The sequence below is a fragment of the Salvelinus fontinalis genome, chromosome 15 (assembly GCF_029448725.1).
Source record: "Salvelinus fontinalis isolate EN_2023a chromosome 15, ASM2944872v1, whole genome shotgun sequence".
Lineage (NCBI taxonomy): Eukaryota > Metazoa > Chordata > Actinopteri > Salmoniformes > Salmonidae > Salvelinus > Salvelinus fontinalis.
Window position 1 is genome coordinate 21,135,155 of NC_074679.1, and position 13,354 is coordinate 21,148,508.

The following is a 13,354-nucleotide window of genomic DNA, read 5'->3' on the forward strand; positions in this document are numbered from 1 at the left end:
CTCTCACTCTCTCTCTCACTCTCTCTCTCACTCTCTCTCTCACTCTCTTTCTCTTTCTCTTTCTCTCACTCTCTCTCTCTCTCTCTCTCTCTCTCTCTCTCGCACTCTCTCACTCTCGCCCTCTCTCTCACTCTCTCTCTCTCTCTCTCTCTCTCTCTCTCTCTCTCTCTCCTCTCTCTCTCGCTCTCTCTCTCTTGCTCTCTCTCTCGCTCTCTCGCTCTCTCGCTCTCTCTCACTCTCTCTCTCACTCTCTCTCTCACTCTCTCTCTCACTCTCTCTCTCACTCTCTCTCTCACTCTCTTTCTCTTTCTCTTTCTCTTTCTCTCACTCTCTCTCTCTCTCTCTCTCTCTCTCTCTCTCTCTCTCTCTCTCTCTCTCTCTCTCTCTCTCTCTCTCTCTCTCTCACGCTCTCTCTCTCACTTTCACTCTCTCTCTCGCTCTCTCTCACTCTCTCTCTCTCTCTCTCTCGCTCTCTCTCTCTCGCTCTCTCTCTCACTCTCTCGCACTCTCTCACTCTCGCCCTCTCTCTCACTCTCTCTCTCTCTCTCTCTCTCTCTCTCTCTCTCTCGCTCTCTCTCTTGCTCTCTCTCTCGCTCTCTCGCTCTCTCGCTCTCTCTCACTCTCTCTCTCACTCTCTCTCTCACTCTCTCTCTCACTCTCTCTCTCACTCTCTTTCTCTTTCTCTTTCTCTCACTCTCTCTCTCTCTCTCTCTCTCTCTCTCTCTCTCGCACTCTCTCACTCTCGCCCTCTCTCTCACTCTCTCTCTCTCTCTCTCTCTCTCTCTCTCTCTCGCTCTCTCTCTCTCGCTCTCTCTCTTTCTCTCTCTCTCGCTCTCTCGCTCTCTCGCTCTCTCTCACTCTCTCTCTCACTCTCTCTCTCACTCTCTCTCTCACTCTCTCTCTCACTCTCTCTCTCACCTCATCTCTTTCTCTTTCTCTTCTCTCTCTCTCTCTCTCTCTCTCTCTCTCTCGCTCTCTCTCTCTCGCTCTCTCTCTTGCTCTCTCTCTCGCTCTCTCGCTCCTCTCGCTCTCTCGCTCGCTCTCTCTCACTCTCTCTCTCTCTCTCTCTCTCACTCTCTCTCTCACTCTCTCTCTCACTCTCTCTCTCACTCTCTTTCTCTTTCTCTTTCTCTCACTCTCTCTCTCTCTCTCTCTCTCTCTCTCTCTCTCTCTCGCACTCTCTCACTCTCGCCCTCTCTCTCACTCTCTCTCTCTCTCTCTCTCTCTCTCTCGCTCTCTCTCTCTCGCTCTCTCTCTTGCTCTCTCTCTCGCTCTCTCGCTCTCTCGCTCTCTCGCTCTCTCTCACTCTCTCTCTCACTCTCTCTCTCACTCTCTCTCTCACTCTCTCTCTCACTCTCTTTCTCTTTCTCTTTCTCTCACTCTCTCTCTCTCTCTCTCTCTCTCTCTCTCTCTCTCTCTCTCTCAACTGACTGATACAGCCTTTCAGTTGCCAGGGTCTCTTTAATCTCCCTGTTCGTTCAGCAGAGAAAATTAGAGGAGCCGCGAGGACTCACATGGACATGGTCATGGTGTGTTCATAACAGCACAACAACATACTTCACCTATCAGTATTACATGCTGCATTTTCACTTTTATTCATAAAACATGGATATGGACTCCAGTTTGAACAACAGAAATGTAATTGGACATGGTTCTGAAAATGACCTTCTGCTGAAACAAACACAACGCTGAAATATAATACCCAAACATGATTTGTTCCTCATTCACAAATAACTTTTCATGCATGAGTGGTGCTTGGTATCTGTTTGTTTATGGGAAAATAAATACCATGATTCAATAGTATTTAAAATGCCTCTAATGGGATAATAAGAGTATCAAAACACCCTTGTTTAAATTTATCTAAGCATATTCAGCTATATGTATTCCATGAGTTTAAGGTTTCCTTTACTTTCCTTTACTGTGGTATAGCAAAGTAAATAGCCCACAACAGCTTCAATAACACCGGTGCTAGGACATTTGAATGGTGAGGGAACAGTGCAGTGTAATTAGTGTGCTGTCACAAGTGTGCTTTGAGCCAGACGAAGCTAGCTGGGTTGCAGCCCAGAGACTGATCCTATCATTAGAGCCGAGCCTGCCTTCCTTCCTTTGAGCTGAAAACACAGATACTCTCAAAAGTGAGCGCACACACTGAGCGCAAACATACATTATCACGTGCTTGTTTGTTTTATCATATTAAGTCTAGATTATATTTTGTGAGGTGAAATAGTGACAAAGGTGCAGAGCATAATGAAATGCATCAGTGTTATTTACAACTTTGCTATCGCTTGAAACATTTTAAAAATATATTTCCAGCCAATCGCATTCGATCAAATCAACCCATATGCTGTACCTAAGAACTACTGATTTAAAATCTAAGCTTAGAGTAAACAAACTTACCGCGTGGTATTTGTAGTCTTTATGCATCCTTGTTTAAATCATTTTTAACTGGATGGACTTGGTTGTTTTTGTTGTCCCCTTTGGACCCAGCTTTGTCCTTATTGTCCCCTTTGGACCCAGCTTTGTCCTTATTGTTCACTTTGGACCCAGCTTTGTCCTTATTGTCCACTTTGGACCCAGCTTGGTCTTATTGTCCACTTTGGACCCAGCTTTGTCCTTATTGTCCACTTTGGACCCAGCTTTGTCCTTATTGTCCCCTTTGGACCCAGCTTTGTCCTTATTGTCCCCTTTGGACCCAGCTTTGTCCTTATTGTCCCCTTTGGACCCAGCTTTGTCCTTATTGTTCACTTTGGACCCAGCTGGTAGTAGCACCCTCTGCAACTTAATAGCAACTCAGTGGTAGCCTAGGTGTTTGGAAACAATAGTAAATAGTTACTTTATTGCTATGCTTGGTGATAGGGTATTTTTATGGTATTTTTAAAGAATCCCTTGTGACTGTACCCGAAAGGCCTTTGAGTCTCTCATTGGCTATGCTGTTTATCTGGGTTTAAGCTCAAGGAAGCGCTTCAGGACTCTCTGGTAGCACAGGGAGTAGAGCCGGCAGGGGGTCAGCGTTGTCACGTTGGCTTGCCCTTCGACGTCACCAGGCACAGCTCTGAAAGGTTAGAGGTCAGGACAGGGGCTCCCGAGTGGCGCAGTGTTCTAAGGCACTACATCTCAGTGCTCGAGGTGTCACTACAGACACCCTGGTTTGATTCCAGGCTGTATCACAACTGGCTGTGATTGGGAGTCCCTTAGGGAAGCGTACAATTGGCCCAGGGTCATCCGGGTTTGGCTGATTTAGGCCGTCATTGTAAATAAGAATATGTTCTTAATTGACTTGCCTAGTTAAATCAAAAAATAAGAATCATAATTAAAGGATCAAAGGACAGGGAAGAAAATAACAGCTATTTTTAAATCAGTATAAGGAAAATGAGAAGCCTCTGAGTGGAAAGCCCTACTTTAAAAAAAAATAATACAAACCGTTGCAAAACTCATTACAGGAGATAGCATTTGAGTGATGGTGGTAACTTTTTAAAAGAAGTATTATGTGACAACCTTCATGTATTCCCAAGTTGAATTATTTTTTAATATTGACTTTTCTTATTAAGCAGCGTAATTGGAAAGCCAGTGCAGGAGCAATCATTTCAGCCTTCGCTGATCAATGAATATAAAAATGGTTAATGAATGCTACAGTTTTTAATTGCTGTGTACCAGGATTCATAATTGTGGCACCATCCTCCTTGAAATGACATGATGACAAATACAAGTGTCATGTCAGCTCTTTCCCTTCTCATCAAATTCCTCCATCAAAGAACATCCATTTTGCAGAAGCCCTGAACACTAAAGCAAATTAAGCCTGCATTCATTTTCCACCTTCATTAATGCATCTGTTGCCAAGGTTACAATCATTTACAGAAACTGAAACAAACAAATTGATAGAACGAATCCATTTGCTGTGTAGAGAAGAAGTGGTTGGACTGAAAACACAGGTCAGCTACATATTCAAACCTAAATGATCCCAGTGGCTCTATAAATGTCTATCATAAGAGAAACCTTTTTAGTAATTATAATTTGATGTAATGATAACGTTCACAGCATGTTCATGTAAAAGATTTTTGTAAGTGTGACTAAACATACTAAATGTATGTTAATAACCTTACTACTAGTACTATCCACTGTTATCTAGCGTGTGATTTAATATTCCTTCTCTATGGATAGTAACAAAAGGAGAAACACAAGGAGAAGCTGTACAATGTGGTTATGTTCCTAGCCTCACCTCCTGTGGTGTGGTGCTATGGGAAACCTCTAGACACAATGACCCAGTTTGGCTGAGCGGTCATGGGCTGGTAATCAGCCTGCTGGCTATGTAAATACTAACATCACCTCACAGCCCATCACAGAATTTTATTCACGTAATGGAACTTTGGCGTATGAAATGTCACTTTTGAAGTGTATAAACAGTGTGTGGTTTTTCTTTGATCGCATGAGAATGAAAAGAAATACCCAGAGAAACGCAGTGAGGCTGGGGCTGGGAGGGAGAAGTGATGAGCTTTCAGACTGGCCTCTTTTGCATGCAAATCATATCAGAATTTCTCATTAGCATAAATGCATGAGCAACTCTAAATGCTTTTAATTTTCAATCTCACCAAGCAGAGTAGTAATTTGTCACTGTCAGGGTGAGAATCTAAAAGGGGAAAACCAAAGGGAGCCAAGGACTCCACACTAAATTGGAATCATAGAACATTTCTGATCTGCTAATTGACTGATGTGCAGTTCAATCGAGCTGCCTTGAAGATGTAAATAATTCTGTGTATATTTAAATATAGGAAGTGTGTGGTGGATATGCTGAAGCACAGTACAACACTGTTTCCTCCAGGACACGCTTTTCACTGATTTTTTCACATTCGGCTTTGCAAAAATGTCCCTAACTCCCCTTATTAAATGGGTACACATTTTGTATTTTAGAAATCAAATGTTATTTCTTGCATGCTTCGTAAAACAACAGGTGTAGACTAACAGTGAAATTAGTACTTACTTACTGTTAGTACATAATCACACACAATCAACTGGAAATGTATCTTCTTTCACAATTATTTTCCCATGAAAGCATGTTGAAGCCACACATGTTGAAGCATGTTGAAGCCTGTACATGAGCAGCACAACTATATCATCTACACCATTTTATCTTCTTTCATCTCATCAAGATCAGTCTAGTCTAAAGTACTATCTAGGATACTAATGATCCATGTGCTTTACAAAACCAAACCGTTTTATAATCTTACTTCTTTTGGATTAGCAACCATTATTTTAGACTCTTGGTCCACATGCAGTGCCTTCAGAAAGTATTCATACCCCTTGACTTATTCAAAAAAAAATTGTCCTACAGCCTGAATGACAAAGTGAAAACATGTTTTTAGAAATGTCAGCAACTTTATTGAAAATGAAATACAGAAATATCTAATTTACATAAGTATTCACACTCCAGAATCAATTCTTTGTGGAAGAACCTTTGGCAGCGATTACAGCTGTGAGTCTTTCTGGGTAAGTCTCTAAGAGATTTCCACACCTGGATTGTCCAACAATTGCCCATTATTCTTTTCAAAGTGTATCAAGGTCTGTCAAATTGGTTGTTGATCATTGCTAGACAACCATTTACAGGTCTTGCCATAGATTTTCAAATATTATTAAGTCAAAAATGTAACTTGGCCACTCAGGAACATTCACTGTCTTCTTGGTAAGCAACAACTCCTGTGTAGATTTGGCCTTGTGTTTTGGGTTATTGTCCTGCTGAAAGGTGATTTCATCTGCCAGTGTCTGGTGGAAAGCAGACTAAACCAGGTTCTCCTCTAGGATTTTGCGTGTGCTTAGCTCCATTCCGTTTCTTTTTAATCCTGAAAAACTCCCCAGACCTTAACGATTACAAGCATACCCATAACATGATGCAGCCACCACTAAGATTGAAAATATGGAGAGTGGTACTCAGTAATGTGTTGTATTGGATTTTCCCCAAACATAACACTTTGTATTCAGGACCCATCTACCAATAGGTGTCCTTCTTTGCGAGGCATTGGAAAATCTCCCTGATCTTTGTGGTTGAATCTGTGTTTGAAATTGTACACTGAAATTGTATGTGTGGGGTGCAGAGATGAGGTAGTCATTCAAAAATCATGTTAAACACTATTATTGCACTGAGAGTAAGTCCATACAACATATTATGTGACTTGTTAAGCAACTGTTTACTCCTGAACTTATTTAGGCTTGCCATAACAAAGGGGTTGAATACTTATTGACTCAAGACATTTCAGCTTTTCATTTTAAATGAATTTGTAAAAATTGCGAAAACATAATTCCGCATTGACATTACGGGGTATTGTGTACAAGCCAGTGACAAAAACTCTAATATGAATTAATTTTAAATTCAGGCTGTAACAAAACAAAATGTTGAGAAAAAAAATCACAGGTTGTGAATACTCTTTGAAGGCACTACATAAACCCCGACATTGATTAACCCTTGACAGTGGATGTGGTGATGCTGTGTTGAAACAGTGGTTATATCCTCCAAAGAAGGCTCAATCAGACAATCTTTTTGTGAATTTGGAGGTCTCTACGTCCACGGCTCCACTGTTGATGAAGTACATGCAGTCTCCCATGAGCCCCCCAGCGAATGATCAGGTCCCCCATTTAGTACATCTCAAACTGCAGCACCTCCAGCTGCTCAGAGAGGAAGAAGGGGTCTGCGTCTTTAAACACGGCCATGTTGGTGGTGAGGTTGGTACAGTTCCAGCTGATCACCTCCTGCTGAGACATAAAACACATAGGATGCGAAATTAACGAGGGAATTAACAAAATCCAGTATGAAAACCAGATACTGAGCAAGACAAAAAATACAAAATGAGTCAGCGTAGAACTCAAGCAGTTTGTTGTCTTCGTGTTTAGTTAACAGTATTGTAAAATGGCATATTATTATTTGGATGTCATTATTCCAGTTCGTACCCGTCTGAGTCGTGCTGACAGCTCCAAGAGGATGGCGTTCTCATCAAACCACTTGCCCTGGTATCTGTCCAGGTGGCCGATGATCCTGCTGTGCAGAGAGCCGTACAGACGGTAGTGTCTCATGTAGTCCTTCAAATTGTTATATTGCGACACACACACACCATTCAGGCCAAATAGAAGCAGTTAAGATACAGTGCGTGTTTCTTGGCATTTGGATAAAATAAGCTATAGTCAGTGCTAGTGCATTTGAGTAGAGTAGACACCTGGAGGAGAGTATTTAAATCTTGAGGAGCTCAAATTAATTTTGTTGTCATGAGCTTGTGGACAGAGTGCATGGGTGAAGTTGTGAGACACAATAATAAGCAGCATACCACCCTGTATACCACTACTGGCTTGCTTCTGAAGCTAAGCAGGGTTGGTCCTGGTCAGTCCCTGGATGGGAGACCAGATGCTGCTGGAAGTGGTGTTGGAGGGCCAGTAGGAGGCACTCTTTCCTCTGGTCTAAAAAAATATCCCAATGCCCCAGGGCAGTGATTGGGGACACTGCCCTGTGTAGGGTGCCGTCTTTCGGATGGGACGTTAAACGGGTGTCCTGACTCTCTGAGGTCATTAAAGATCCCATGGCACTTATCGTAAGAGTAGGGGTGTTAACCCCGGTGTCCTGGCTAAATTCTCAATCTGGCCCTCAAACCATCATGGTCACCTAATAATCCCCAGTTTACAATTGGCTCTTTCATCCCCCTCCTCTCCCCTGTAACTATTCCCCAGGTCGTTGCTGCAAATGAGAAAGTGTTCTCAGTCAACTTACCTGGTAAAATAACGGTAAATAAATAAATAAATTTTATCATCATGCTTATACTGCCCTCCAGTGTTAAATAGGTGAATGTGTAACTGTACCTTCCATCCCAGGATTGTGAGTTTGATTCCCATGGGGGACCAGTGCGGGGGAGTACAAACATGTATGCAGTCACTACTGTAAGTTGCACATGGTAAGACCGTCTGGCTTATGTACAGTACTAGTCAAAAGTTTGAACACACCTACTTATTCAAGGGTTTTTCTTATTTTTTTAAAAATATTTTCTACATTGTAGAAATATAATGAAGACATCAAAATGATAAAATAACACACATGGAATCATGTAGTAACCCAAAAAAGTGTTAAACAAATCAAAATATATTTTATATTTGAGATTCTTCAAAGTAGCCACTCATTGCCTTGATGACAGATTTGCACACTCTTGGCATTCTCTCAACCAGCTTCATGAGGAATGCTTTTCCAACAGTCTTGAAAGAGTTCCCACATATGCTGAGCACTTGTTGCCTGCTTTTTCTTCACTCTGTGGTCCAACTCATCCCAAACCATCTCAATTGGGTTGAGGTCGGGTGATTGTGGAGGCCAGGTCATCTGATGCAGCACTCCATCACTCTCCTTCTTACATAGCCTGGAGGTGTGTTGAGTCATTGTTAATTTGAAAAACAAATGATAGTCCCATTAAGCGCAAATCAGATGGGATGGCGTATCGCTGCAGAGTGCTGCGGTAGCCATGCTGGTTAAGTGTGCCTTGAACTCTAAATAAATTGCTGACAGTGTCACCAGCAAAGCACCCCCACATCTCCTCCTCCATGCTTCACGGTTGGAACCACACATGTGGAGATCATCCGTTCACCTACTCTGCGTCTCACAAAGACAGCGTTTGGAACCAAAAATCTCACATTTTTACTCATCAGACCAAAGGACAAATTTCCACCAGTCTAATGTCCATTGCTCGTGTTTCTTGGCCCAAGCAAGTCTGTTATTCTTATTGGTGTCCTGATTCATGCAGTTTCCTCTGAACAGTTGATGATAAGATGTGTCTGTTATTTGAACTCTGTGAAGCATTTTTTTGGGCTGCAATTTGAGGTGCACTTAACTCTAATGAACTTATCCTCTGCAGCAGAGGTAACTCTGGGTCTTCCTTTTCTGTGGCGGTCCTCATGAGAGCCAGTTTCATCATTGCACTTGATGGTTTTTGTGACTGCACTTGAAGAAACTTTCAAAGTTCTTGAAATGTTTCGGATTGACTGACCTTCATGTCTTAAAAGTAATGATGGAGTGTCGCTTCTCATTGCTTATTTTAGCTGTTCTTGCCATAATATGGACTTGGTATTTTACCAAGTAGGGCTATCTTCTGTATACCACCCTACCTTGTCAACACAACTGATTGGCTCAAACACATTAAGAAGGAAAGAAAATCCACAAATTAACTTTTAAGAAGGCACACCTGACAGCTTTGCACCTGTTCCAGGTGACTACCTCATGAAGCTGGTTGAGAGAATGCCAAGAGTGTGCAAAGCTGTCATCAAGGCAAAGGGTGTTTACTTTGAAGAATCTCAAATATAAAATATATTTTGATTTGTTTAACTCTTTTTTGGTTACTACATGATTCCATGTGTGTTATTTCATAGTTTTGATGTCTTCACTATTATTCTACAATGTAGAAAATAATAAAAATAAAGAAAAACCCTTGAATGAGTAGGTGTGTCCAAACTTTTGACTGGTACTGTATAATCTCATGATATACTGTGTCATCTATTCACATTAAGATTTTTTCGTATTAAGATTCCCAATTACAGGATGAGATATCCATGTGAGTGTATTTCAGAAGTGCAAAAGGACAGATTCTCCATCTGTATTCTGGGTGAAAGTGTTCTGCTGGGATAGCAGTTCTCTCCCAGAGAAAGATGGCATCTATGGAGAACAGGCAGTGTACATCATAGCATAATAAGGCCTCTTGAAAATGCGTACAGCTGGCATCCATACAAACCTACTGAAGGAGGCTTTTCACGGGTCTTTTTCATGTCTACTCCCGCTCCTCCCCTCCAGCATTAGACATCACAGGTTTCCAAACCTCTGGTCCTGGCAACTATCATTACGCGCACCTGGCATCAATCATTTTGCACACCTGCGATTCATCATAAGGCACACCTGGACTCCATTACCTCACTCATTACCTCCCCTTTATATGGCACTCCCTTAGGTTCTTTCCCCAAGCAGTATTGTTTCTGTGTTTCATGTCAAGACGCTACTCCTATGGTGTATCGGTCCATGTACTTTGTTATATTAAACTTACCACCTGCTTCTCGACTCCCAGCGTCTATGTTACAGAATACTGCTTAATAAAATGGAAGCAGCAGGAAATCAGAACATCTCCCAGATGGTCGACAAGCAGGGATACCTACTTCGTTAACACCACGACCAGCTGGCGCAACTGAGGATGGCTATGGAAGAGGTTCTTCACAGTGTTTAATGTCTCGAACATACCCGAGAGGCGTTACCTTCAACTAGCAGAGGATACTCTACCACCAGTCGACCCAGCGAGCCAGCACACCAGCCCATTCAGCAACCCGCCCAGGTCAGCAATGCCCATTTGTTCCTCCCAGATAAATATGATGGCACTCCATCTAAATGTCGTGGCTTCCTACTACGGTGCTCCCTCTACTTTGCACATCAGATGGGAGCCCCCACCACCAAGAGGTCCAAAGTTGTTATGGTTATTTCTCTGCTAACTGGGCGGATGTGGAATGGGCAATGGCCGTCTGGGAGATAGGAGAGGAGGAGCTGGATTCGTATGAGAGGTTCATGGCTCTGTTTGGAGGTGTCTTCGATCATCCACCTGAGGGCAGAGAGGGGAGTGAGCGCCTACTCCAACTAAGGCAGGAGGACCAGACGCTCACGTTCTAGAAAGTAGCAGCATCCAGCGGATGGAATGATCCGGCGCTTCGTACGCTATTCAGAAGAGGACTGCGCGAGGAGGTCCAGACTCTCCTTCGACGCCCTCATCGCGATGGCCATCCGTCTGGATAACCTACTTCCGGAGCTTTAGCACGCTCATCGCTTCTCTCCCTCCCTCAGTGAACACTTTGGATCAGAGCCTGAACCCATGGAGGTAGGGGTCACATGTCGTTCTGCCGCGGGGACACGCAGACGGAGTTAGCTGGGGCTCTGTCTCTATTGTGGTCAAGGTGGGCACAAGCTCCAGCATTGTCCGGTACGCCCCAACTCGGGATCCACAAGAGCCGAGGGACGGTCACGTTATCTTCCACCTCCTGGGGCAGGTGTGAGAATTCCTTCATCACTTTCTGCCAAACCCTTTTTGGTGTCGATTACACTAGTTGACAGTCCCTCATGTACTGTTTCTACAGCGTTAGTGGATTCTGGTGCCACGGGTAACTTTATTGACCACACCATTGCACCCTCTCTTAACATAACTCATACCTGCTCTCCTCTCCTTTCCCGGTTCAAGCCCTCGATAATCAGCCATTAGGTTCCGGGACCATCACACACATCATCAAATCCCTCACCGTGGGGTCCATCCATCAGGGGAACATTCCCTTCTTCATCACCAGTGCATCAGCTCACAAGATCATCCTCGGCCTCCCTTAGCTTCAACACCATAACCCCACCATCTCATGGTCGAGGATGAAAATCACGGACTGGGCACCTGAATACCAGAGGACCTGCTTTCCCCTCCCCTGTGGTTCCACGTCGGTTGAGAGTCCCAGGGGTATACCAGGACCGGCGGGAGGTATTTTCCAAAACCCGTGCCACCTGTCTCCTTCCTCATCGCCCCTGGGACTGTACCATCGACCTACTTGCCCTTCAGTCCAACATTCCGGAGGTATACTAGGACCTGCGGGAGGTATTTTCCAAAAACCGTGCCACCTGTCTCCTTCCTCATCGCCCCTGGGACTGTACCATCAACCTGCTTGCAAGCTCTGCACCCTGGTGGAATCGTATCTACCCTCTGTCGGTGGCTGAAACCAAGGCCATGGAGGAGTACATACATGAGGCGCTCCAATAAGGTTTCATCCGCACATCCACTTCTCCTGCGTCTGCAGGCTTCTTCTTTGTGGCCAAGAAGGATGGAGGGTTACACTCGTGTATTGATTACAGAGGACTCAATGAGATCCCCACCAAGTACCACTACCCTCTCACATTGGTGCTGGCAGCCATCGAGTAGCTCCGAAGGGGCCCGGTTCTTTAAATGGACAAATTGGACCTGTGGAGTGCATACAATCTCTTTGTATTCATCCACGAGGGGGGTGAATGGAAGACAGCTTTTAGCACGATGTCTGGTCATTACGAGTACTGGGTAATGTCATTTTGCATAGCCAATGCTTTGTCAGTGTTCCAGGCATTGGTCAACGAGGTGCTCCGGGACATGCTCGGATGCCAGGTGGTCGTATATATCAATGACATCCTGGTCTCATCGGCTACCTTGGGGTATCACATCACTCACGTCCGAGTAGTCCTGGAACACCTCCTGGCTTACCAACTGTTTGTCAAGGCTGCGAAGTGCCAGTTTCATCAGGAGGCTGTCTCCTTCCTAGGCTACCAAATCAGCCCACAAGGAGTGAAGATGGACATCAAGAAGGTAAATGTGGTCAGGTCATGGCCAGTCCCAACTACCATAAAGGATTTACAATGGTTTTGGGGGTTTTCCAACTTCTACTGCCATTTCATCAGGAACTTTAGCTCCATTGCCGCTCCTCTCTCCTCAAGGGTGTTCACTGTAGGTTGGTGTGGAGTCCAGCAGCTGACGAGGCCTTCCACCTACTGAAGGGATGTTTCACCTCCGCCCCATTGCTCAAACACACAGATCCCACAATTCCCTGTGTGGTGGAGGTGGATGCTTCAGAGGTGGGCGGGGTAGCTGTCCTGTCTCAACGACAAGGTAATCCACAAAAATTGTATCCGTGTGCATATTACTCTAAGAAACTATCCCTTGCAGAGAGGAATTATGATGTTGGCGATCGAGAGCTCCTTGCAGTGAAGTTGGCATTAGAGGAGTGGAAACACTGGCTAGAGGGTGCCATGGACCCATTCGTCATCCTCACCGACGATCAGAACCTGGAGTACATACGGACAGCGAGGAGGCTGAATCCGCGCCAAGCCTGAATCCGCACCAAGCAAGGTGGAACTTTTTCTTTAATGGGTTTTGACTTCACGCTGACCTATCGCCCAGGTTCAAAGAACACCAAAGCCGATGCCCTGTCCAAACTCTATGATTAGGGAGAATGTCCTGGCCAGAATGCACCCTTAATCCCTTCCTCTCGAGTCGTAGCCCCTGTGGTCTGGGACGTAAATGTGGACATTCGCCAGGCTCTGGTGAGGGAGCCCGCACCCACTACCTGTCCTCTTGAGCGCATCTACATTCCCACGGGGATAAGGGATCAGCTGCTGACCTGGGCGCACACAGCTGTTGCTGCTGGACATCCAAGTATTTCTCGTACTACTCAATCTATCTCCGAGAAGTATTGGTGTCCTACCTTGGTGCAGGACGTTATTCGCTGCGTCAACTCCTGTTCCGTATCTGCTCAAACCAAATCCCCCTGCACGCTCCAGCTGGGAAACTCCTTCCCCTTCCCATGCCTCAGATTC